We start from the raw sequence: 23,590 nt of genomic DNA, 5'->3' as shown, positions 1-23,590 counted from the left end.
CGGTCCATCTTGAAAATCTCACAGCTACTGATCTCTCTGCAGTGAAGTCACCATGAAGCATTGATCTCTGGATTTTTCAGTGAATGAAGTCGCAAGGTGAATGATTTCAGCCTTGCCAGTGTCTGATCGTTGTCCACCATCAACAATCAGATCTAAACTTGATACATGTACTGGGACAATTAACAAGTTAGATTTCACGATTATAAGCTAGACCGGAGATTGACTGAAGCAGCGTTTATCTACTTCCGCTAATGCAAAGCAAAAGCGTTTCGAAGGCTACCTGGCATAACTTTAGGCTTCGTCTGTAGCTTATAAAACAAATGACATCAACAAGCAAACCATTTGTTCTTCCCCAGTATGGTCGCCAATATGTTAGCGCTCGAATTTGCCCCAGGCTGAGGAAGGCGAAACTCAAGGCAACATCAAACCACTTAGCCTCGTAGCTATCCCTACGAGGACAGGAGAGGGCTCTCTCCGGGTCTATCTCGGCAAAAGGTCTTCAAAGGTCTGAGATGACCAATAAAGAACACTGATTTTAGGCTAGTAAACTGATAGGGAAAGTTTGATTTCGAATTTTTAGGGTTTTGTTGGAAAACTGAGCACAACAATTTTGGGTGCGGGGATGAGACACAGTTTTTGCATAGGTCTTTTTGGGGCAAGGTAGGAGATTATCTTGATGCCTTTGAAATAATTGAATGGATAGAAATGACCGGTGAGGAGCTAAGGAGAGCAAGAAACCATCGAGAGTTCTCCTTAAACAGATGAAAACATAGATATTAAGCAAACTTAAAGGCAGAGCATATAAACCATGAATTCTACCTTAACACTTCATTTACTTAATTTGCAGAAGAGAAGAGTAGGAAAATGGTACACATAACAAACTTACAAGTACATGAGAGAAACACACCATCAACACAAATCACCACAGGAATCCCATATAGTGTTGCAAAACCCTGGTCTTTCCTTTGCCAAAATTGCAGAGATACAAAGAGTAATACAGTCTAAGCTTATCCCTCAAGAGTCCAACCTCTCCAACCATGAAAATGATTTAGAAAATACATAATATAGACCATGCCAACCCATTCCCTAGCCTCTATGGGTCGAGCTCATCATCCTAGGAGCTGTTTCAACCAATTCTAAACAAAGCACTACAATCTAGGCAGTCAAAACAACTTGCCTCTATAAGCTAGGAAACCAATTCATTCATTAAATGTTTTCCATTTTATGAATGAATCTTCTAGAATAGGTAAATAAGTGTCATGTCAACATGAAATTACATTAGTTACATCAAAGAGGGTGAAAAATCCCATGAAAAGTCAAAACTGGTCAAATAGCTGCGTTTTCCTGAGCTGAAGGTGAAAATTTGAGAAAATGTCCTGATGCGTAGCGCGCCTTTCAGCCCACTTTTGGGGCACTTCCCGGCATCCAAATGATGCACAAGTGGACTTGTTGGAAAGTTCTGGATGTCTAATCTCCAGCCCAAGTGGAATTTCTCAATTTGGTGGCCATTTGCCCCTCCAAAAATGAAATCTCCCAAGACTACTTCCTGTGTGTCCAAAAAGTGGCAGAAGGTCATTTTTTTCTTGTTTTTTGACCTTTTGGGGGCCCAAATCTTCATGAAATGTCTTAGCAGTGGCTGAGCAAGTGTAATTTGTCATGACAAATCCAAAAATGCTGAGTTTTTGTGAAATGGACCTCCCCAACTTAAGGGTAGCGTGCGGCGCGCTACGCGTTGAGGGCAAAAACCTGTTTTTTATATAAAAATTTCAAATTTGACAAAATTTTCCCCAAATTTTTTGAAATTTGGGCTGAAGGTGCCTCATCAAGTGACATACTTAGCCAAAGAGGTTTCGGCCAAGATTCGGAGTCTATCCTCCCTTTTCGACATTTTAGTGCCCTCCCAGTGCATGCAATTCTGTTGTAGAGTCGTTGTCTTGGTCATATGATGTATTGGTGCCCGCCTCCATGGTATTGAAAGTTTATGCCAAGTGTATGTCAGATTTGTTGAAAATGAGGAATGAAGGCTTGATGTCTTTGTCTTCAAGTGTCAAATATGCCAAAGGGAAACGAGGAAGAATACAACCTTGGTAACACACTATTTTCAAACCCTAAAGCACTTTTTATATTGGCAAAAGGAGTGCTTCAAGCTTGGATATCCATGGCAAACTTTTCATGAACCCATTACATTTATCTTTCAAAAGCCAAGAACAAGTGGTGGATGTGAGCCTACCTGGAATTTGCTTAAGAGAAAAGAGGATTTGGCAGCTTGCTGGCAGTTTATTGGGCGAAAAACCCAACGCGTAGCGCGCCTTCCCAACGCGTAGTGCACGTGCAAAATAACACTGAGAAAAGCTCCCTGATGCGTAGCGCGCCCCTGACGCGTAGCGCGCCCTTCCTGACGCGTAGCGCGCCCTCAGCAACATAGTGCTTTTTGCAGGAGGCTTTTGGAGGCCTTCCTTGTGTCGAAATCGGGTACAGGATAGCTCGTTGGAAAGGTCTTTGAGTCTGCTTTCGAAGCCAACGGGAATTTTTTAATTTGGAGTTCATTTTCCTTGTCAAAAATCAAATCTCCCAAGACTGGTCAAAATATGCCAAAGGAAGCTGCCTCAAGGCAGAGTGCTGTTGCAGTCAACTTTTGAATGCCTTCCTCAACTCCAAATTGAGCTCATGATAGCTAATTGGAAATATATTTGTGTCTAGTTAGCATTTGACTCATCAAGAAAGTCATTTGGCCAACCAAGCTAGGAGAAAACTTGATTTTCCCAAGGTCACTTCAGAGGTGCTTTCGATTCTCCTGAGGCAACGATATTTTTTACATTTCTCTAAAACCATGACACTTGTGTAAAAAGTGAAGGAGATTTTTCTTCCTTGGTATGTTGTGGACAAAAATGTCTCTCAGTTTTTCCAAATTCATCTTTGATTTCTTTGAAACATATTTTGAGTGAAACTGATCCCGATGTGTGAAACAAGGAATTTTGTGGAAATGAAGCGAAATGAAGGGGATAGGGGGCTTCTACATTCTTGGGGAAATTTTTGGAAGTAGGGAGGGATGTTAGGGAGCAGGTGAAAGTGGAATCACGGAGATCGAGTGAGGGGAAGGGGTCCAAAAGGGCAAAACACAGGCCCAACCTAGAAAATTGCCAGGTTGTAGCAAGAAACTAGGGTTTGTGCAAAAATGAGGAATTTGGGGGATCTCAGTGATGGGAAGTGTTTGATAAGGTACATGAAGGATAGGGGAAGGTGTATGAACATCTGGATACAAGTTTTGCTAATGATTTGACCATCCAAGAGAAATTGCCTTCAAAACCCTAGGAGAGGGAAATGAACCTTACCTAGGCTCAACTGAAGCATGAACAAGGTGTAGAATGACCCATTGGAACTTGACATGATGATGACAACCCTATGAATGATGATAGACTCAGCTGAATAGTGAAATAGACTGACATTTGGGCAATTTTGAAAGGAGTGAAAGCAAACCCTAGACCTAATGCCTAGTGACCAAATTTTGCTTGAAGACTCACTGAAATGACAAAATTTGACCTTGACACTCTGAGACCACTTTGTAAGAGCATATTTGATCACTAGAGGAAGGCTGGAAATACTGACACTAACATTGGCTCCAATGGGGATGGTAGCTCCTTGGAGGTGCCAAGAACCGCAGATCTCTGCAAGAGCTAGACAGTGCCTTCATCCATTGGGCGATGGAGTCATTATTTTGAATGGATAATGCACAACCTTTGACACATTTATTGAATGAAAACTTGACTGAAAACTGACTGAAACTTGACTCAAACCGACTTGATGGAAAACTGAAAAAACTTGAAAAAACTGACTCAACAGACTCATGACAGACTTAAAACAAGACTTTACAAAGCTTTTTGAAGGGCAGCAGACCATCAAGATTTGAAATCATGATGACAACCACCTGTGTTTCTCACAAGAGAATATATCCCCAAAATATATCAAAATGCCAATGCAACCAATCAAGAAGATGGCTTCTTGATTGATTCTTCTTATCAAATCTTCTAGTCAACAGTACAAACCTATCACTGGGCATCCAAAAACATAGTTGACCATGGCTGCAACAAAACACTGTAATAAACACTTTCACTGCTGGCTGCAACAAACTTGCTAGAGGATCGTAAAAAACATGAAGATTTGCCATTGCCACCTCCTGTTGAAAGATCAAGGTGTCCTTTGTTTCAAATTCTGATCTGCCTTCATCATGTGCTTCGATAAAAGTATGCTCATGGGTTTCAAAAAACTCCGAACAAATGGATGAGCAGATCTCTTCTTGGAAAAACATTTCAGCACATGAAACATATGAAGAATCTGAAAGGTAATCCTGTATGCTCTGATCTTCTGTAGTCTGACAATATGGTAGGTCATCTTCAAATGATATGACAGCCGGATTATCATCTTTGTGAAGGAAAACATTATCTGTTTGCTAATCTACAAAATAGTCATCTTTTTCAATAGAGGAAGAAGTTTTCCCAACACTTTCCTGACTATGTGTGCACTGCATATCTGTTGTAGCTTGGGATGTAACAAGACCTTTCAAGAGCTGATCTATCTCCTCTTCAGACAAAGGAGACAATGTCTTTTGTTTTCTTCTGCTTAAACAGTAATTATCTTCATATGACAGGGCACTCAGACTATCATTTATTACTGAGTTATTGAAAGGAGATTCATCACTTACTTGCACAAAGATCTCACCTTGTTGTTCATGAACTGACTGGATTGCTTCTTCATGAAGGCTGTGTTCTAATGATGGACTAACAATATGAATTACTGTGTCTTCTGCATTCCAAATGATTTCAACAGAACCTGGAGTAGCTGACTGGACATTATCACAATCTACAATCAACACTGGACTTACTTGCATGTTGTTGTCTTATGTGGGCAGATCTGAAATGTCATTCTCCCTTTCATCATTTTCAGCCATATTATCTTCAACCTGCTGATCTTGATTCTGCTGCAAAATGTCCTGATCATTTTGACAAGTATGCTGAAATGTATTTTCATACAGAGCCTCCATGATCTCATCATCCATAAAATTATCATCTTCATAATATTTCTCAAGGCTTTCAATAAAAGTTGAAGCATGTTTGCAACAGTCTTGAACTAAATTTAATGATGGATAAGAGTCCTTATATCGTTCAATGAACATAGCATGAAAATCCTTTAAACAGTAAATACAAGCAGGCGGCAAACTTTCATACCATGATTGGGCTTTACCTTCCAGAGTGGCCAAGAATATCTTCATCAAGCAATCTTCAGGAAAATCAACCTTCAACTTGCGAAAATGCATGTGAAATCTAACCAGATGTAGAGCAGCGTCCTTCCTACCATCATCTTTAAATGAAGGCAAATTCCTTGACCAATCTACCTTGGGAATCTTATTCAGAAAACCTGGAATGTGGTCTCGGCTCATGGGAGCATATCTTCTTATGATTCGGTCCATCTTGAAAATCTCACAGCTATTGATCTCTCTGCAGTGAAGTCACCATGAAGCATTGATCTCTGGATTTTTCAGTGAATGAAGTCGCCAGGTGAATGATTTCAGCCTTGCCAGTGTCTGATCGTTGTCCACCATCAACAATCAGATCTGAACTTGATACATGTACTGGGACAATTAACAAGTTAGATTTCACGATTACAAGCTAGACCGGAGATTGACTGAAGCAGCGTTTATCTACTTCCGCTAATGCAAAGCAAAAGCGTTTCGAAGGCTACCTGGCATAACTTTAGGCTCCGTCTATAGCTTATAAAACAAATGACATCAACAAGCAAACCATTTGTTCTTCCCCAGTATGGTCGCCAATATGTTAGCGCTCGAATTTTCCCCAGGCTGAGGAAGGCGAAACTCAAGGCAACATCAAACCACTTAGCCTCGTAGCTATCCCTACGAGGACAGGAGAGGGCTCTCTCCGGGTCTATCTCGGCAAAAGGTCTTCAAAGGTCTGAGATGACCAATAAAGAACACTGATTTTAGGCTAGTAAACTGATAGGGACAGTTTGATTTCAAATTTTTAGGGTTTTGTTGGAAAACTGAGCACAACAATTTTGGGTGCGGGGATGAGACACAGTTTTTGCAGAGGTCTTTTTGGGGCAAGGTAGGAGATTGTCTTGATGCCCTTGAAATAAGTGAATGGATATAAATGATTGGTGAGGAGCTAAGGAGAGCAAGAAACCATCGAGAGTTCTCCTTAAACAGATGAAAACATAGAGATTAAGCAAACTTAAAGGCAGAGCATAGAAACCATGAATTCTACCTTAACACTTCATTTACTTAATTTGCAGAAGAGAAGAGTAGGAAAATGGTACACATAACAAACTTACAAGTACATGAGAGAAACACACCATCAACACAAATCACCACAGGAATCCCAAATAGTGCTGCAAAACCCTGGTCTTTCCTTTGCCAAAATTGTAGAGATACAAAGAGTAATACAGTCTAAGCTTATCCCTCAAGAGTCCAACCTCTCCAACCATGAAAATGATTTAGAAAATACATAATATAGACCATTCCAACCCATTCATTAGCCTCTAGGGGTCGAGCTCATCATCCTAGGAGCTGTTTCAACCAATTCTAAACAAAGCACTACAATCTAGGCATTCAAAACAACTTGCCTCTATAAGCTAGGAAACCAATTCATTCATTAAATGTTTGCCATTTTATGAATGAATCTTCTAGAATAGGTAAATAAGTGTCATGTCAACATGAAATTACATTAGTTACATCAAAGAGGATGAAAAATCCCATGAAAAGTCAAAACTGGTCAAATAGCTGCATTTTCCTGAGCTGAAGGTGAAAAATTGAGAAAATGTCCTGATGCGTAGCGCGCCATTTCTTAACGCGTAGCGCGCCTTTCAACCCACTTTTTGGGCACTTCCAGGAATCCAAATGAGGCACAAGTGGGCTTGTTGGAAAGTTCTGGATGTCTACTCTCCAGCCCAAGTGGAATTTCTCAATTTGGTGGCCATTTGCCCCTCCAAAAATGCAATCTCCCAAGATTGCTTCCTGTGTCCAAAAAGTGGCAGAAGGTCATTTTTTTCTTTTTTTTGACCTTTTGGGGGCCCAAATCTTCATGAAATGTCTTGGCAGTGGCTGAGCAAGTGTAATTTGTCATGACAAATCCAAAAATGCTGATTTTTTGTGAAATGGACCTCCCCAACTTAAGGGTAGCGCGCGGCGCGCTACGCATTGAGGGCAAAAACCTGTTTTTTATATAAAAATTTCAAAATTGACAAAATTTTCCCCAAATTTTTTGAAATTTGGGCTGAAGGTGCCTCATCAAGTGACATGCTTAGCCAAAGAGGCTTCGGCCAAGATTCGGAGTCTATCCTCCCTTTTCGACATTTTAGTGCCCTCCCGGTGCATGCAATTCTGTTGTAGAGTCGTTGTCTTGGTCATATGATGTATTGGTGCCCGCCTCCATGGTATTGAAAGTCTATGTCAAGTGTATGTTAGATTTGTTGAAAATGAGGAATGAAGGCTTGATGTCTTTGTCTTCAAGTGCCAAATATGCCAAAGGGAAACGAGGAAGAATACAACCTTGGTAACACACTATTTTCAAACCCTAAAGCACTTTTTATATTGGCAAAAGGAGTGCTTCAAACATGGATATCCATGGCAAACTTTTCATGAACCCATTACATTTATCTTTCAAAAGCCAAGCACAAGTGGTGGATGTGAGCCTACCTGAAATTTGCTTAAGAGAAAAGAGGATTTGGTAGCTTGCTGGCAGTTTATTGGGCGAAAAACCCAACGCGTAGCGCGCCTTCCCAATGCGTAGCGCACGTGCAAAATAACACTGAGAAAAGCTCCCTGATGCGTAGCGCGCCCCTGACTCGTAGCGCGCCTTTCCTGACGCGTAGCGCACCCTCAGCAACATAGTGCTTTTTACAGGAGCCTTTTGGAGGCCTTCCCGGTGTCGAAATCAAGTACAGGATAGCTCGTTGGAAAGGTCTTTGAATCTACTTTCGAACCCAATTAGAATTTTTTAATTTGGAGTTCATTTGACTTATCAAAAATCAAATATCCCAAGACTGGTCAAAATGTGCCAAATGAGGCTGCCTCAAGGCAGAGTGTTGTTGCAGTCAACTTTTGAATGCCTTCCTCAACTCCAAATTGAGATCATGATAGCTCATTGGAAAGCTCTTTGTGTCTCGTTATCATTTGACTCATCAAGAAAGTCATTTGGCCAACCAAGCTAGGAGAAAACTTGATTTTCCCAAGGTCACTTTAGAGGTACTTTCGATTCTCCTGAGGCAACGATATTTTTGACATTTCTCTAAAACCATGACACTTGTGTAAAAAGTGAAGGAGGTTTTCTTCCTTGGCCTGTTGTGGAAAAAAACCTCTCTCAGTTTTTCCAAATTCATCTTTGATTTCTCTGAAACATCTTTTGAGTGAAACTGATCCCGATGTGTGAAACAAGGAATTTTGTGTAAATGAAGTGAAATGAAGGGGATAGGGGGCTTCTAAATTCTTGGGTAAATTTTTGGAAGTAGGGAGGGATGTTAGGGAGCAGGCGAAAGTGGAATCACAGAGATCGAGTGAGGGGAAAGGGGTCCAAAAGGGAAAAACACAGGCCCAACCTAGAAAATTGCCAAGTTGTAGCAAGAAACTAGGGTTTGTGCAAAAATGAGGAATTTGGGGGATCTCAGTGATGGGAAGTGTTTGATAAGGTACATGAAGGATAGGGGAAGGTGTATGAACATCTGGATACAAGTTTTGCTAATGATTTGACCATCCAAGAGAAATTGCCTTCAAAACCCTAGGAGAGGGAAATGAACCTTACCTAGGCTCAACTGAAGCATGAACAAGGTGTAGAATGACCCATTGGAACTTGACATGATGATGACAACCCTATGAATGATGATAGACTCAGCTGAATAGTGAAATAGACTGACATTTGGGCAATTTTGAAAGGAGTGAAAGCAAACCCTAGACCTAATGCCTAGTGACCAAATTTTGCTTGAAGACTCACTAAAATGACAAAATTTGACCTTGACACTCTAAGACCACTTTGTAAGAGCATATTTGATCACTGGAGGAAGGCTAGAAAGAATGACACTAACATTGGCTCCAATGGGGATGGTAGCTCCTTGGAGGTGCCAAGAACCGCAGATCTCTGCAAGAGCTAGACAGTGCCTTCATCCATTGGGCGATGGAGTCATTATTTTGAATGGATAACACACAACTTTTGACACATTTATTGAATGAAAACTTGACTGAAAACTGACTGAAACTTGACTGAAACTTGACTCAAACCGACTTGATGGCAAACTGAAATAACTTGAAAAAACTGACTCAACAGACTCATGACTGACTTAAAACAAGACTTTACAAAGCTTTTTGAAGGGCAGCAGTCCATCAAGATTTGAAATCATGATGACAACCACCTGTGTTTCTCACAAGAGAATATATCCTCAAAATATATCAAAATGCTAATGCAACCAATCAAGAAGATGGCTTCTTGACTGATTCTTCTTATCAGATCTTCTGGTCAACGGTACAAACCTATCACTGGGCATCCAAAAACATAGTTGACCATGGCTGCAACAAAACACTGTAATAAACACTTTCACTGCTAGCTACAACAAACTTGCTAGAGGATCGTAAAAAACATGAAGATTTTCCATTTCCACCTCCTGTTGAAAGATCAAGGTGTCCTTTGTTTCAAATTCTGATCTGCCTTCATCATGTGCTTCGATAAAATTATGCTCATGGGTTTCAAAAAACTCCGAACAAATGGATGAGCAGATCTCTTCTTGGAAAAACATTTCAGCACATGAAACATATGAAGAATCTGAAAGGTAATCCTGTATGCTCTGATCTTCTGTAGTCTGACAATATGGTAGGTCATCTTCAAATGATATGACAGCCGGATTATCATCTTTGTGAAGGAAAACATTATCTGTTTGCTGATCTACAAAACAGTCATCTTTTTCAACAGAGGAAGAAGTTTTCCCAACACTTTCCTTACTATGTGTGCACTGCAAATCTGCTGTAGCTTGGGCTGTAACAAGACCTTTCAAGAGCTGATCTATCTCCTCTTCAGACAAAGGAGACAATGCCTTTTTTTTTCTTCTGCTTAAACAGCAATTATCTTCATATGACAGGGCACTCATACTATCATTTATTACTGAGTTATTGAAAGGAGATTCATCACTTACTTGCACAAAGATCTCACCTTGTTGTTCATGAACTGACTGGATTGCTTCTTCATGAAGGCTGTGTTCTAATGATGGACTAACAATATGAATTACTGTGTCTTCTGCATTCCAAATGATTTCAACAGAACCTGGAGTAGCTGACTGGACATTATCACAATCTACAATCAACATTGGACTTACTTGCATGCTGTTGTCTTCTGTGGGCAGATCTGAAATGTCATTCTCCCTTTCATCATTTTCAGCCATATTATCTTCAACCTGCTGATCTTGATTCTGCTGCAAAATGTCCTGATCATTTTGACAAGTATGCTGAAATGGATTTTCATACAGAGCCTCCATGATCTCATCATCCATAAAATTATCATCTTCATAATATTTCTCAAGGCTTTCAATAAAAGTTGAAGCATGTTTGCAACAGTCTTGAACTAAATTTAATGATGGATAAGAGCTTATATCGTTCAATGAACATAGCATGAAAATCCTTTAAACAGTAAATACAAGCAGGCGACAAACTTTCATACCATGATTGGGCTTTACCTTCCAGAGTGGCCAAGAATATCTTCATCAAGCAATCTTCAGGAAAATCAACCTTCAACTTGCGAATATGCATGTGAAATCTAACTAGATGTAGAGTAGCGTCCTTCCTACCATCATCTTTAAATGAAGGCAAATTCCTTGACCAATCTACCTTGGGCATCTTATTCGGAAAACCTGGAATGTGGTCTCGGCTCATGGGAGCATATCTTCTTGTGATTCGGTCCATCTTGAAAATCTCACAGCTACTGATCTCTCTGCAGTGAAGTCACCATGAAGCATTGATCTCTGGATTTTTCAGTGAATGAAGTCGCAAGGTGAATGATTTCAGCCTTGCCAGTGTCTGATCGTTGTCCACCATCAACAATCAGATCTGAACTTGATACATTTACTGTGACAATTAACAAGTTAGATGTCACGATTACAAGCTAGACCGGAGATTGACTAAAGCAGCGTTTATCTACTTCCGCTAATGCAAAGAAAAAGCGTTTCGAAGGCTACCTGGCATAACTTCAGGCTCCGTCTGTAGCTTATAAAACAAATGACATCAACAAGCAAACCATTTGTTATTCCCCAATATGGTCGCCAATATGTTAGCACTCGAATTTGCCCCAGGCTGAGGAAGGCGAAACTCAAGGCAACGTCAAACCACTTAGCCTCGTAGCTAGCCCTACGAGGACAGGAGAGAGCTCTCTCCGGGTCTATCTCGGCAAAAGGTCTTCAAAGGGCTGAGATGACGAATAAAGAACACTAATTTTAGGCTAGTAAACTGATAGGGAAAGTTTGATTTCAAATTTTTAGGGTTTTGTTGGAAAACTGAGCACAACAATTTTGGGTGCGGGGATGAGACACAGTTTTTGCAGAGGTCTTTTGGGGGCAAGGTAGGAGATTGTCTTGATGCCTTTGAAATAAGTGAATGGATAGAAATGACCGATGAGGAGCTAAGGAGAGCAAGAAACCATCGAGAGTTCTCCTTAAACAGATGAAAACATAGATATTAAGCAAACTTAAAGGCAGAGCATAGAAACCATGAATTCTACCTTAACACTTCATTTACTTAATTTGCAGAAGATAAGAGTAGGAAAATGGTACACATAACAAACTTACAAGTACATGAGAGAAACACACCATCAACACAAATCACCATAGGAATCCCAAATAGTGTTGCAAAACCCTGGTCTTTCCTTTGCCAAAATTGTAGAGATACAAAGAGTAATACAGTCTAAGCTTATCCCTCAAGAGTCCAACCTCTCCAACCATGAAAATGATTTAGAAAATACATAATATAGACCATGCCAACCCATTCCCTAGCCTCTATGGGTCGAGCTCATCATCCTAGGAGCTGTTTCAACCAATTCTAAACAAAGCACTACAATCTAGGCAGTCAAAACAACTTGCCTCTATAAGCTAGGAAACCAATTCATTCATTAAATGTTTGCCATTTTATGAATGAATCTTGTAGAATAGGTAAATAAGTGTCATGTCAACATGAAACTACATTAATTACATCAAAGAGGGTGAAAAATCCCATGAAAAGTCAAAACTGGTCAAATAGCTACGTTTTCCTGAGCTGAAGGTGAAAAATTGAGAAAATGTCCTGATGCGTAACGCGCCATTTCTCAACGCGTAGCGTGCCTTTCAGCCCACTTTTGGGGCACTTCCCGGCATCCAAATGAGGCACAAGTGGGCTTGTTGTGATGTCTACTCTCCAGCCCAAGTGGAATTTCTCAATTTGGTGGCCATTTGCCACTCCAAAAATGCAATCTCCCAAGACTGCTTCCTGTGTGTCCAAAAAGTGGCAGAAGGTCATTTTTTTCTTGTTTTTTGACCTTTTGGGGGCCCAAATCTTCATGAAATGTCTTGGCAGTGGCTGAGCAAGTGTAATTTGTCATGAAAAATCCAAAAATGTTGAGTTTTTGTGAAATGGACCTCCCAAACTTAAGGGTAGCGTGCGACGCGCTACGCGTTGAGGGCAAAAACCTGTTTTTTATATAAAAATTTCAAAATTGACAAAATTTTCCCCAAATTTTTTGAAATTTGGGTTGAAGGTGCCTCATCAAGTGACATGCTCAGCCAAAGAGGCTTCGGCCAAGATTCGGAGTCTATCCTCCCTTTTCGACATTTTAGTGCCCTCCCGGTGCACGCAATTCTGTTGTAGAGTCGTTGTCTTGGTCATATGATGTATTGGTGCCCACCTCCATGGTATTGAAAGTCTATGCCAAGTGTATGTCAGATTTGTTGAAAATGAGGAATGAAGGCTTGATGTCTTTGTCTTCAAGTGCCAAATATGCCAAAGGGAAATGAGGAAGAATACAACCTTGGTAACACACTGTTTTCAAACCCTACAACACTTTTTATATTGGAAAAATGAGTGCTTCAAACTTGGATATCCATGGCAAAATTTTCATGAACCCATTACATTTATCTTTCAAAAGCCAAGCACAAGTGGTGGATGTGAGCCTACCTGGAATTTGCTTGAGAGAAAAGAGGATTTGGTAGCTTGCTGGAAGTTTATTGGGTGAAAAACCCAACGTGTAGCACGCCTTGCCCAATGCATAGCACCCCTCCGACACGTAGCACACGTGCAAAATAACACTGAGAAAAGCTCCCTGATGCGTAGCGCGCCCCTGACACGTAGCGCGCCCTTCCTGACGCGTAGCGCGCCCTCGACAACATAGTGCATTTTGCAGGAGGGTTTTGGAGGCCTTCCTAGTGTCGAAATCGGGCGTATGATAGCTCGTTGGAAAGGTATTTGAGTCTACTTTCCAACCTAACTAGAATTTTTCACTTTGGAGTTCATTTTCCTTATCAAAAATCAAATCTCCCAAGACTGGTCAAAATGTGCCAAATGAGGCTGTCTCAAGGCAGAGTGTTGTTGCAGTCAACTTGTGAATGCCTTCCTCAACTCCAAATTGAGCTCATGATAGCTCATTGGAAATATCTTTGTGTCTAGTTATCATTTGACTCATCAAGAAAGTCATTTGGAAAACCAAACTAGGAGAAAACTTGATTTTCCCAAGGTCACTTCAGAGGTGCATTCGATTCTCCTGAGGCAACAATATTTTTGACATTTCTCTAAAACCGTGACACCTGTGTAAAAAGTGAAGGATTTTTTTCTTCCTTGGCCTATTGTGGACAAAAACCTCTCTCAGTTTTTCCAAATTCATCTTTGATTGCTTCTCTAACATCTTTTGAGTGAAACTGATCCCAATGTGTGAAACAAGGAATTTTGTGGAAATGAAGCGAAATGAAGGGGATAGGGGGCTTCTAAATTCTTGGGGAAATTTTCGGAAGTAGGGAGGGATGTTAGGGAGTAGGGGAAAGTGGAATCACAGAGGTCGAGTGAGGGGAAGGGGTCCAAAAGGGAAAAACACAGGCCCAACCTAGAAAATTGCCAGGTTGTTACAAGAAACTAGGGTTTGTGCAAAAATGAGGAATTTGGGGGATCTCAGTGATGGGAAGTGTTTGATAAGGTACATGAAGGATAGGGAAAGGTGTATGAACATCTGGATACAAGTTTTTCTAATGATTTGACCATCCAAGAGAAATTGCCTTCAAAACCCTAGGAGAGGGAAATGAACCTTACCTAGGCTCAACTAAAGCATGAACAAGGTGTAGAATGACCCATTGGAACTTGACATGATGATGAAAACCCTATGAATGATGATAGACTCAGCTGAATAGTGAAATAGACTGACATTTGGGCAATTTTGAAAGGAGTGAAAGCAAACCCTAGACCTAATGCCTAGTGACCAAATTTTGCTTGAAGACTCACTGAAATGACAAAATTTGACCTTGACACTCTGAGACCACTTTGTAAGAGCATATTTGATCACTGGAGGAAGGCTGGAAAGACTGACACTAATAGGTATATCTAACAAGCATGATACGAACGGACGGCAAGAATGCAATCCTTAAAAATGGAGGGCTAGAAATAACCAACGCGAAGGATTTTTTGAGTTGTGGCATATCCGGACACGTGACCACCACAGGCGCCAGAGTGGCAGTCATTCAGGACTCTCTCAGCTTCCTCGAGGGTTAGACATTGGCGGAGGACAGAGTCAACGCCGAGACGGTACAGGGTGTCCCCAATGATACGATAGGGTTGAGATTGATGACGGATCCTCCGCCGAGCATCTTTGGGCACAGCGGGGCGGAAAGAGGACGTCTGCAAATAGACAATAATATCCCCGTACTAGGGATCGAGGGTGCTGATCAGAAAAAGAGTTTCGTCCGGGATATGATCCTCTGAAAGAGAGGGTACAGAAGGAGATGGCAACGAGCAAAGTAACTCAGCAAAGACCAGGGACTTCTTAGACTTGGCAGCAGTAAATTCCAAGTCAAACTCTTGGAGGATGACGATCCACTTTGAGTATTTTCCCCCCAGCAACTGACGTGACAAAATGTACGTCATCGGGTTGCAGTCAGAAATCACGGTCGTGGTGCGCAACAAGATATAATGCCGGAAACGTTGGACGGCACAAACGGCGGCCAATGCCAACTTCTCGACATAAGCGTAGCGAGTTTCCGTATCCAGGAGGTTGCGGCTGAGGTAGTATATAACGTGCTCATTGCCATCATCATCGTCTTGCACGAGAACCATGCCGATAGTGGTATCGGCAGCGGCCAGATACAAAGTATAATCACGGTGATAATTCGGAGGTCTCAATAATGGAGCAGAAACAAGGAGACCCTTGAGACGCTCGAAAGACTCCTGAGTGATAGCATCCCAATGAAAGGGTGTGTCTCGCTTCAATAACTGTGTAAAACCTTTAGCCACCTCGGCATAATTCGGAATGAATCGTCTTAGGAAATTGGCTTTGCCCTGCAAGCTCTGCAACTGCTGCAAAGAAGCAGGGGGAGGAAGATTCAGAATAGCCTCGACTTTGAGGGGATCTAGACGGATGCCCTCTCGGGAGACGATAAACCCGAGTAGTCGGCCTGATTCAATGCAGAAGACACATTTATGAGGATTGAGCCTGATACGGTAGTGTCGACAGCGGAGAAAGATTTCACGAAGATGGGAAGGATGGTCTTGACGTTTGACTGAATGAGCTGGAAGATCATCCAGATACGGTTGTATAATGTGACGGATGTCATGAAAAGCTTAGGACATTGCACGTTGGAAGGTAGCACCGGCATTCTTCAAACCGAAAGGGAGCGTCTTGTAGGCAAAATTGCCCGAAGGACAGATAAAGGCCATCTTATGCTGATCAGCAGGTGCGATATTGATCTGGTTATATGCTGATCAGCAGGCGCGATATTGATCGATGAAGGGTGTGGGGAAGTTATCCTTAGGACAGGCGCGGTTAATGTCACAGTAATCAACACAGACTCGAATGGTGCCCTGCTTTTTGTTCACAGGGACTATATTAGAAACCCAATCTGTGAGTGGAATGGGGTAAATGAAACCAGCCTTGAGAAGCTTTTCGGCTTCTGCTTTAATGGCTGCAGCCTTTCGGGGTTGCACGGGGCGTAGGCGTTGACGAACGAGCTTAGCACCCAGATACAGAGGTATCTCATGCACCACTATGCTAGGGTCTATGCCGGGCATCTCTTCATAGGACCAAGCGAAGACATCACGAAATTCGTGAAACAGATCGGTGTAGAGTTGAACTTCCTCTGGAGTGCAAGTGACTCCAATGTGAATGTGCTCGACAATCCCTGGTTTCACAGAGATGTCGATGGGTTGGGTCTGCGTAATGTTTCCCATATTGCCTTCAGAAGACACTTGATAAATTTGAATAGGTGTTTGAAGGGGCTGAAATGGGATACAAGAAGCAAACCGTTCGAGACAGGCGATCATTTCCTGATGGGCAGGGAGGAACGAGGAACGGTGGTGATAATCAGACCAAGGGGGTTCCTCAAGAGACATGGTCTCTATAATGGCTTCATCGGAAGGAAATATTTCCTTTAATGGATCCGAAGTAGCATCATCTCCAAGCCAAGGGGAATGAACATACGAGTCGGGAACACTACTCGAAGGAGCAGGTTCGGGAGGGGGAGCCGATGCAGCAACGATTTCGACGTAGTTGAGCTCGGCGGGACTCAATGGCATCATATCGCCCCAAGATTCTATCTGATCGGCGGGAGGAAGGACCCACGGATCAGAGCGCACGGAAATCATGTTAATAGGAGCGAGATTAGGAGGTGGGAGGGGAAAGACACCCATAAGAGCGGGATCTTTAAAGAGTCCGGCTCCCACGCTCTCACACGATTTAGAGGTATGCTCCATGAAAGGCATGTTGCCTTCGGAAGAGGAGGTGAAGAAGGAGAGCTGGTCCACAGTGACAATCTTCCCTTGATGGGGGAAACGAATGACATGGAAAAGAGAGGAGGCCACGACTTGCATTACGTATGTCCAACTATGTCCGAGGAGGAGGTTGTAGGTAAGATTAGCATGGACAACTTCGACCTCCACTTCTACCGTCTTCCCTTCCAAAGAGATGGGCAACCGTTGGAGGATACCATAAGGATGGGACTCTCTTCCGTCGAAGGCTTCCAATGTTGTAGGAGACTGGCTCAATGTCGGAGAACCAATAGATTTCCAACAGGCAACAGACATGATGCAAGTTGAGGCACCTTCATCAATGATTGTACGATGGATCGTTTTAGTATTGATAATGACTTGTATGAGGAAAGCGACTTGGTGAGGCAGTCTCGGCATATGGCCCTCGAGGTCAAAATAAATCAGATCTGAGTCAGTCGAGTCTATGCCACCGATGGCCGATAGCAAGGACTTCCTCTGGGAGGGGCAGCTCTCGAGTACTTCTAGAGCGGACATAGCAGACAGGGCCTGAGCTAAGTCCTCAACGATGCTGTAGTGCTGGGCGGCATGAGCATTAGGGTTGTAAGAAGACTTCCGGAGTACACCTTTTGGAGGGGGTCGGATAGTCGTCTCAGTGCTAGGTCTCTCGATGTGGAGTGGACCAGAACTAGACGGAGAAGTGCTGGAGGGGACCTCAGGCTCTTTCCCGGCATGAGATGGATATTCTTTTGCTCGAGTAGTGACATGGACGAGAATCGTCCCAGCCATAAATACTTGAGAGCCGAATGAAGAAGAGGGTTGGGATGGATCTGCCACCATTTGAGTTTGTTGTGAAGGGAAAGGTTCTTTAAGCACAGCAGGAGTCCTAGGAGCACCTTTCAACAATCGACTAACTTCGGACCGCCTGGGGCAGTCCTTAGGATAGTGATCCTCGTCACAGATAAGACAAGGATACTTAAGTTTACGTTTGGCTTCTTCCTCGGGTGGAGGTTTAGGGGAGTCCTGTCTGGGCTGTTCAGATTTATTCTTGGCTTTCCCTTTCGTTTTCCCTTTCAAGGATTTATCCGCCGTGGTGGACTGGATGACATTAACCTTGGAGGTGTTTCCAGAATTAGATTGACCCTGGGAAGTGTTTTTGCTAGAAGCATTCGGTTTTTGCTTCCCAGGGTTCGCGGATGATTTCTTTGAAGATGTGTTTACAGAGCCAATAACACCGTCAACAGATGGTTTTGGCGGAGCTTTGGATGTTCCGGGTCTCGGGGCGTCTGGAAAATAATCATATAAAGTACCTGACTGAGAATAAACTAAGTCGAGGTACTGAGCACACATGATAGCTTGCTCTTCAGTTACACAAGCTCCCATGGCAATGTCTCGCGCGATCACAGGGACAAAGGAGGTTGTGAACCAATCGGTTAGGAGCTGATCAGGAATCTAGAATTTGATCAAGCGACGACGCTGTCTCCATTCATGTATATGATCGGATATATGCGTGGTCATGTCTTGTTTGAGAGACGTAAGGATATGTGTCCCTGTCTCATACCGAATGGGTAACTGAAAATGAGTTAGGAAAGCCATAGCCAACGAGTTGAAATCTTGAAATGTTCCACGATTCAACTCAATATACCACTTAGCAGCCGAGCCGGTGAGAGTCCTTTGAAAGAGGCGGAGCCGGATGGAATCATCAAGCCATGAGTTGGATGAACACCAAAGGTGATAGGTCATGACGTGGGCTTGAGGGTCCTCGCCAGCTTTGCCATCGAATTTCGGGCAATCACCGGGTATCTAAGTTGGAACTGGTGGCCAATATGGATTATGAAGAATGGGATCATTTGTCAATTTGGACACATCTGGCAGTTCCAATGTCGCTAAGAAAGGTAACTGAGGATTGAAGGACATTTGTGGCCATGGAAGAGAGGTAGTACCAGGGTTCCAACCAGGTGGTGGTTGCCCCCATGGACTTTGTCCGGATGGGGCTGGCCCATAAGGGTTCTGCCCATAGGGATTTTTCCCATAGGGGTTCTGCCCATAGGGATTTTTCCCATAGGGGTTCTGTCCATAAGGATTCTATCCATAAGTAAACAGCTGACCCTGGATCTGCCCCCTAGCACCCCATGGATTAGCAACTTGACTTGCAGGTGCAACATACTGTTGCTGATAATTCTGATAAGGGGTGGCCTGCATTTGTTGATAATTTTGATAAGGGGTAAACTGAGTTTTCCCCTGGGGTTGCTGGTAACCATACGGTTGCTGAGCTCCATACTGAGCCTAGTAAGAATGCTGCGCTTGGTAAGAAGGTTAGGATTGTAACCCACCTTGCATCTGATTACCAATTTGAGTTTGGGGCCCAGAAGGATGTCCTTGAACAGGTTGAGCTTGGACCATCTGGCTGGAAGGTTGTCCTGGTTGGGTTTGGGACGGACCTGTTTGCCCAGAAGGATGAGCTTGCTGGGCACCAGGTTGTCCTTGTGCAACTGAGGGTTGTCCTTGCGGAACATATGGTTGAGCAGGCTGGATGGCCGGTTGACCTTGAGGTTGACCAGCTTGACCAGAAGGATGACTAGGCTGGGCAGTGGGTTGGCCTTGCTATGCGAAAGGCTGACCCCCTTGCCCAGAAGGATGACTAAGTTGGGCAGTGGGTTGGCCCTGCTATACGTAAGGCTGCCCCCCTTGCCCAGAAGGATACCCCTGTTGGACTGCCAGTTGACCTTGTTGAATATAAGTTTGTCCTGCTTGTCCAGAGGGATAATCTTGCTGGACACCAGGTTGACCTTGTTGGATGTAAGGTTGTCCTGGTTGTCCAGACGGGTAACCTTGCTGGGTACCAAGTTGCCTCAGATAACCAGAAGGTTGATTCAGATAAGTAAAAGATGGACGTCCAGTGGCTGAAGGTTGTCCCTGATAGGGTTGTCCTTGTGGGCCCCCAGGTTGTCGTGGGTAAGACTGGCCGTAATATTGCTGCCCTTGGGGGGTTTGCATATAAGATGGCTGGCCTTGGTTAGGCAGTCCCTGAAGCTGTGCAGGCATTGCTTGGCCCCCATGGAAAGTGGTGGCGTTCCAAGCAACGGATAATGGTACCGAGACCTCAACAATAGGTTGAGTAGGCAAGGGTCCAGAATGATAAAGGAACTGACCAGTAGAATCGTAATAATAGAATGGACCTTGCACATTCGGATCCTGAACAGCTTGCCCATACTGATCATACAGCCCCCCTCCTGGAACGGGACCAAAAGAGGGTGGTGCACTTTGTGCAGGGTGAACAACTTTGGGTGTGTGTGTCGGCTGGTCGCTACTCACTTGACCGTGAGGGGGACTAGCACTAGTATTCAGAGCTGAAGATGCGGTAACGACACTAACAACCGGAGTTGAATGTGCTACACAAACAGTTGGATTCGTTGGAACTGAAGTGACAGGTGTGCTGTGGACTTTTGAAACAAAACATCCCATAGTGGGAGTGATATGGAGGTCCCACATGGTACTCGAAGCGGGGATCCTGGCATTTATATTATCCCTCAACGACTTATAGCGTGAGGGTACCAGAGAAGTAGCCGGGATAGGAGTGTCGATATTCGACAAAACGGGTGTCTCACTCACTCTAGGAGATGTCTCATCCATGTGAGAGGTAGACATTGGAGACGAAACACTAGGGGGGGTAAAAGGAATATCGTCCTCTTCAGGCTCCCAGATGGGGTTCCAATGAATTTCGTAATCCTTGTCGTCCGGGGCACGAGAGTTGATCGGTTGGATACTTGGGATAACAGGAAGAGTATCACTCACAACCGGTACCTCAGGAGCAACAGAAGATGGAGACCCTTGATCACTTGGAACGAGAGTCGACGGTTCAGCCAGGATGACAAACTTCAAACAAAACCTAAGGGAATCTAACGATAAATGACCCTACTCAAACTAACGCACACAAGATCTAACCAGGTAATGTTAATCGCGGCCAAATAAATTTTAAGACGCAAGGACACAACTTGACCTTTTCATGTTTTAAGAGTCGAGAAAAGGACAAAAAGGTGACTCTAGTCGCCTTCGAATGTTTTGTGAGCCCGAAGTGACAAACTGCTCAAGTGAGCCTTTTCTTTTAAGGAGTCCGAAAAGGATCAAAAGTGACTACTCTGGAGAGACTAGGCAAAGGGTTTACCAAACAAATCCGTAAAACTGCATATACACCTTGGCAGTCATATGAAAACCAAGGACTTCCCGTACGACAGTCAATCTTCTCGAATGCTGTGTTCGGTGCGTTACGGCTTGTAAGGCGGCAGACACGGCTTCCTATGGATAAAGGATGATAACCTAGTGGGGTCTCCCCTATATACGCGACGGTACGTGGGAGCTCAAGTCCGTGCTAGACCACTATCGAGTCACAAGAGGAGGAATCACCCAACCGTAATGTGAAACAACAGTGACTAGGTTTAACAATGCCGGAGCACGTCTCTAGCCTAGACCTCTAAACAGTGAGCGTTATGTTCCAATGCGTTTTTAAGTTCATTCAGTTCATTTTATGGTTGATCTTTGATTAGGTTTCGATTTCCAGGTCCTACCGTATGTAATCTCTCACAATTCCTTAAATGCAAGCTATATGCCAAAGAATATCATTTCATTCGATGAACACTAACTACGAGAGAGTTGAGAATTTTTCAATCAAACAAAATGACCACAAACAATCAAGAACCACTCTAATGCAGCTAATGGCAATAAACGAAACTTTTTCTTTTTCCAAGATCACTAATCAATGAAAAGCTCTAATTTCCATTAACTAATTCAACGCAAAAGAGACTTGTTCGTTTTCTTTTCAATGGCAAAGTGCACTAAACAAATTTTGAGAGATAATAACACCGAGTAAAAGAGACAAATTTCACTCAATGAGAACACAATCAAATCCCCAAAACACCAAGACAGTCCTTCAAACCAAGAAGAAAGCACAAAGACCTCTATGAGCTATGTGATCTAAGCCCAAACGAAGCCAAGCGAAACCCAAGCGAAAAAGAAGCAAATCACTTGAATAACAAGAAACAACTTTGACAACTACTGGGAAAATGCAAACGAGTAATCACAAAGTTGACTGGATGATCAAAGAACCTAAGACTCCTACAGAAGGCTCGATACACAAGGCCACTAGATGCCCTAGGGTTAAAATGTGAAATCGATAGAAAGAGGCAAACACCCGAAGGATGGAGGTCTAAAACCAGTCAAACAAGGATCAAACACACTCCAGTAATTGAAAAAGATGCAGCAAGATACAAATCCAAGCTCAGAGGGCTCGAAAACAAGCAAACTGGAAAAGTTGACAGGCCTGGCGCGACTGTCAGGCTGTAACTCGCGCTTTTAAGGGATTGGCGCGGGTTGTCTTTGAGCAACATGCGCCAACTGGCACGACTGTCAGACTAAAAAGCACGCTAATCAAGCTTGCTAGGCCAAAAATAAAAACAAGCAGTCCAGGGCTTGGTTAACAGTATCCAGGTAGACCAGGAAGCAAGAGATAGCAAGAAATCCAACCCAGAAAGCTATCTAAGCAATCAAACGAGAGAACCAAAGAGACAAGACTAATTCCCCAGTGGAGTCTCCAATTTGTTGTGGAGGTAAATCCTCTCTGCGGACAGAGACGATCCCTACTAGCCCAGACCGGGTCTAGCAACAATCAAACAATTCTACCACGCAAGTTCCTAATTGCAAATCAAAAGTGGATGATGAGAACCTACTTGGATTCCAACGCTAATATTCGTAGAAGAGACGTCGCCCTCGTTCCTTTTCCTCGGCCGGTCACGATCCCCATGATCTCCGTGATTAGACACCTGCACATGCAAAGAACAACACAAATACAAGCATAAAATCCAATGGATGCAACTATATATCAGTCAGAAAAGATATAACTCAACATCAATCATAAGACAATGAGAGTGGAACCATAATGATAGTCATCTATTATTGATAAATAACAAAGAAGAATATAACCATGTTCTAACGTCAAATCCTCCTTTGGCTGGGTAGTCAGCTACACAAGTCTTGCAAAGCTTGTTGGGATGGGAAACAAGCCTCTCTCTCTTGGGTGACAAGAATCTCCTTACTTAGAGTTTGCCTTATGGGTGCAAAGAAGGCTCTTGCAGCTTCAAACTCTTGAACTCCTGGTATTCTCTATCACTATGCTGGAACTAGCTTGCTCAAGGCATAGAGACAAGCTTTTATAGATAGAGAGGAAAGAGAAAGGATCAACCACATTATTCATGGGATTGGCTTTATCACTTAGAAACTTCCATGAAAGGTGGCAAACCACTTCCCTTCTATGGAGATTCGAAGCCAAACCATCCTAGCTCAACATAGGTTCAGTTGGTGAATGGGTTAAGGAGAACCTTCGGAAGCCTGTTTGTTGAAAACTTTACTCAATTCGGTTGGCGCAAGTGCGACTCTGAGACAGAGCACCAATAGCGCGCCCTATTTAGAGGATTTCCCCCATTGGTGCGGGTAGTAAACTGTGGACCCGCGCTAATGCAAAAAGAGCTGTTTTCATGGGTATTCTGTAGGAGATGTCTTCAGGGCATATGAAACTCATACTTAGAGGAATATAAACCAAGTGGTTTCAGGTCATGTCACTTCTCACAGGTC

Source organism: Pinus tabuliformis, chromosome 2_2, assembly GCF_031772625.1.
Source record: "Pinus tabuliformis cultivar Carrire ecotype Pingquan chromosome 2_2, CPIR1, whole genome shotgun sequence".
In the NCBI taxonomy this organism is placed as follows: domain Eukaryota; kingdom Viridiplantae; phylum Streptophyta; class Pinopsida; order Pinales; family Pinaceae; genus Pinus; species Pinus tabuliformis.
The sequence above is the reverse complement of the archived record's forward strand: the minus strand, read 5'-3'. Positions refer to the sequence as shown.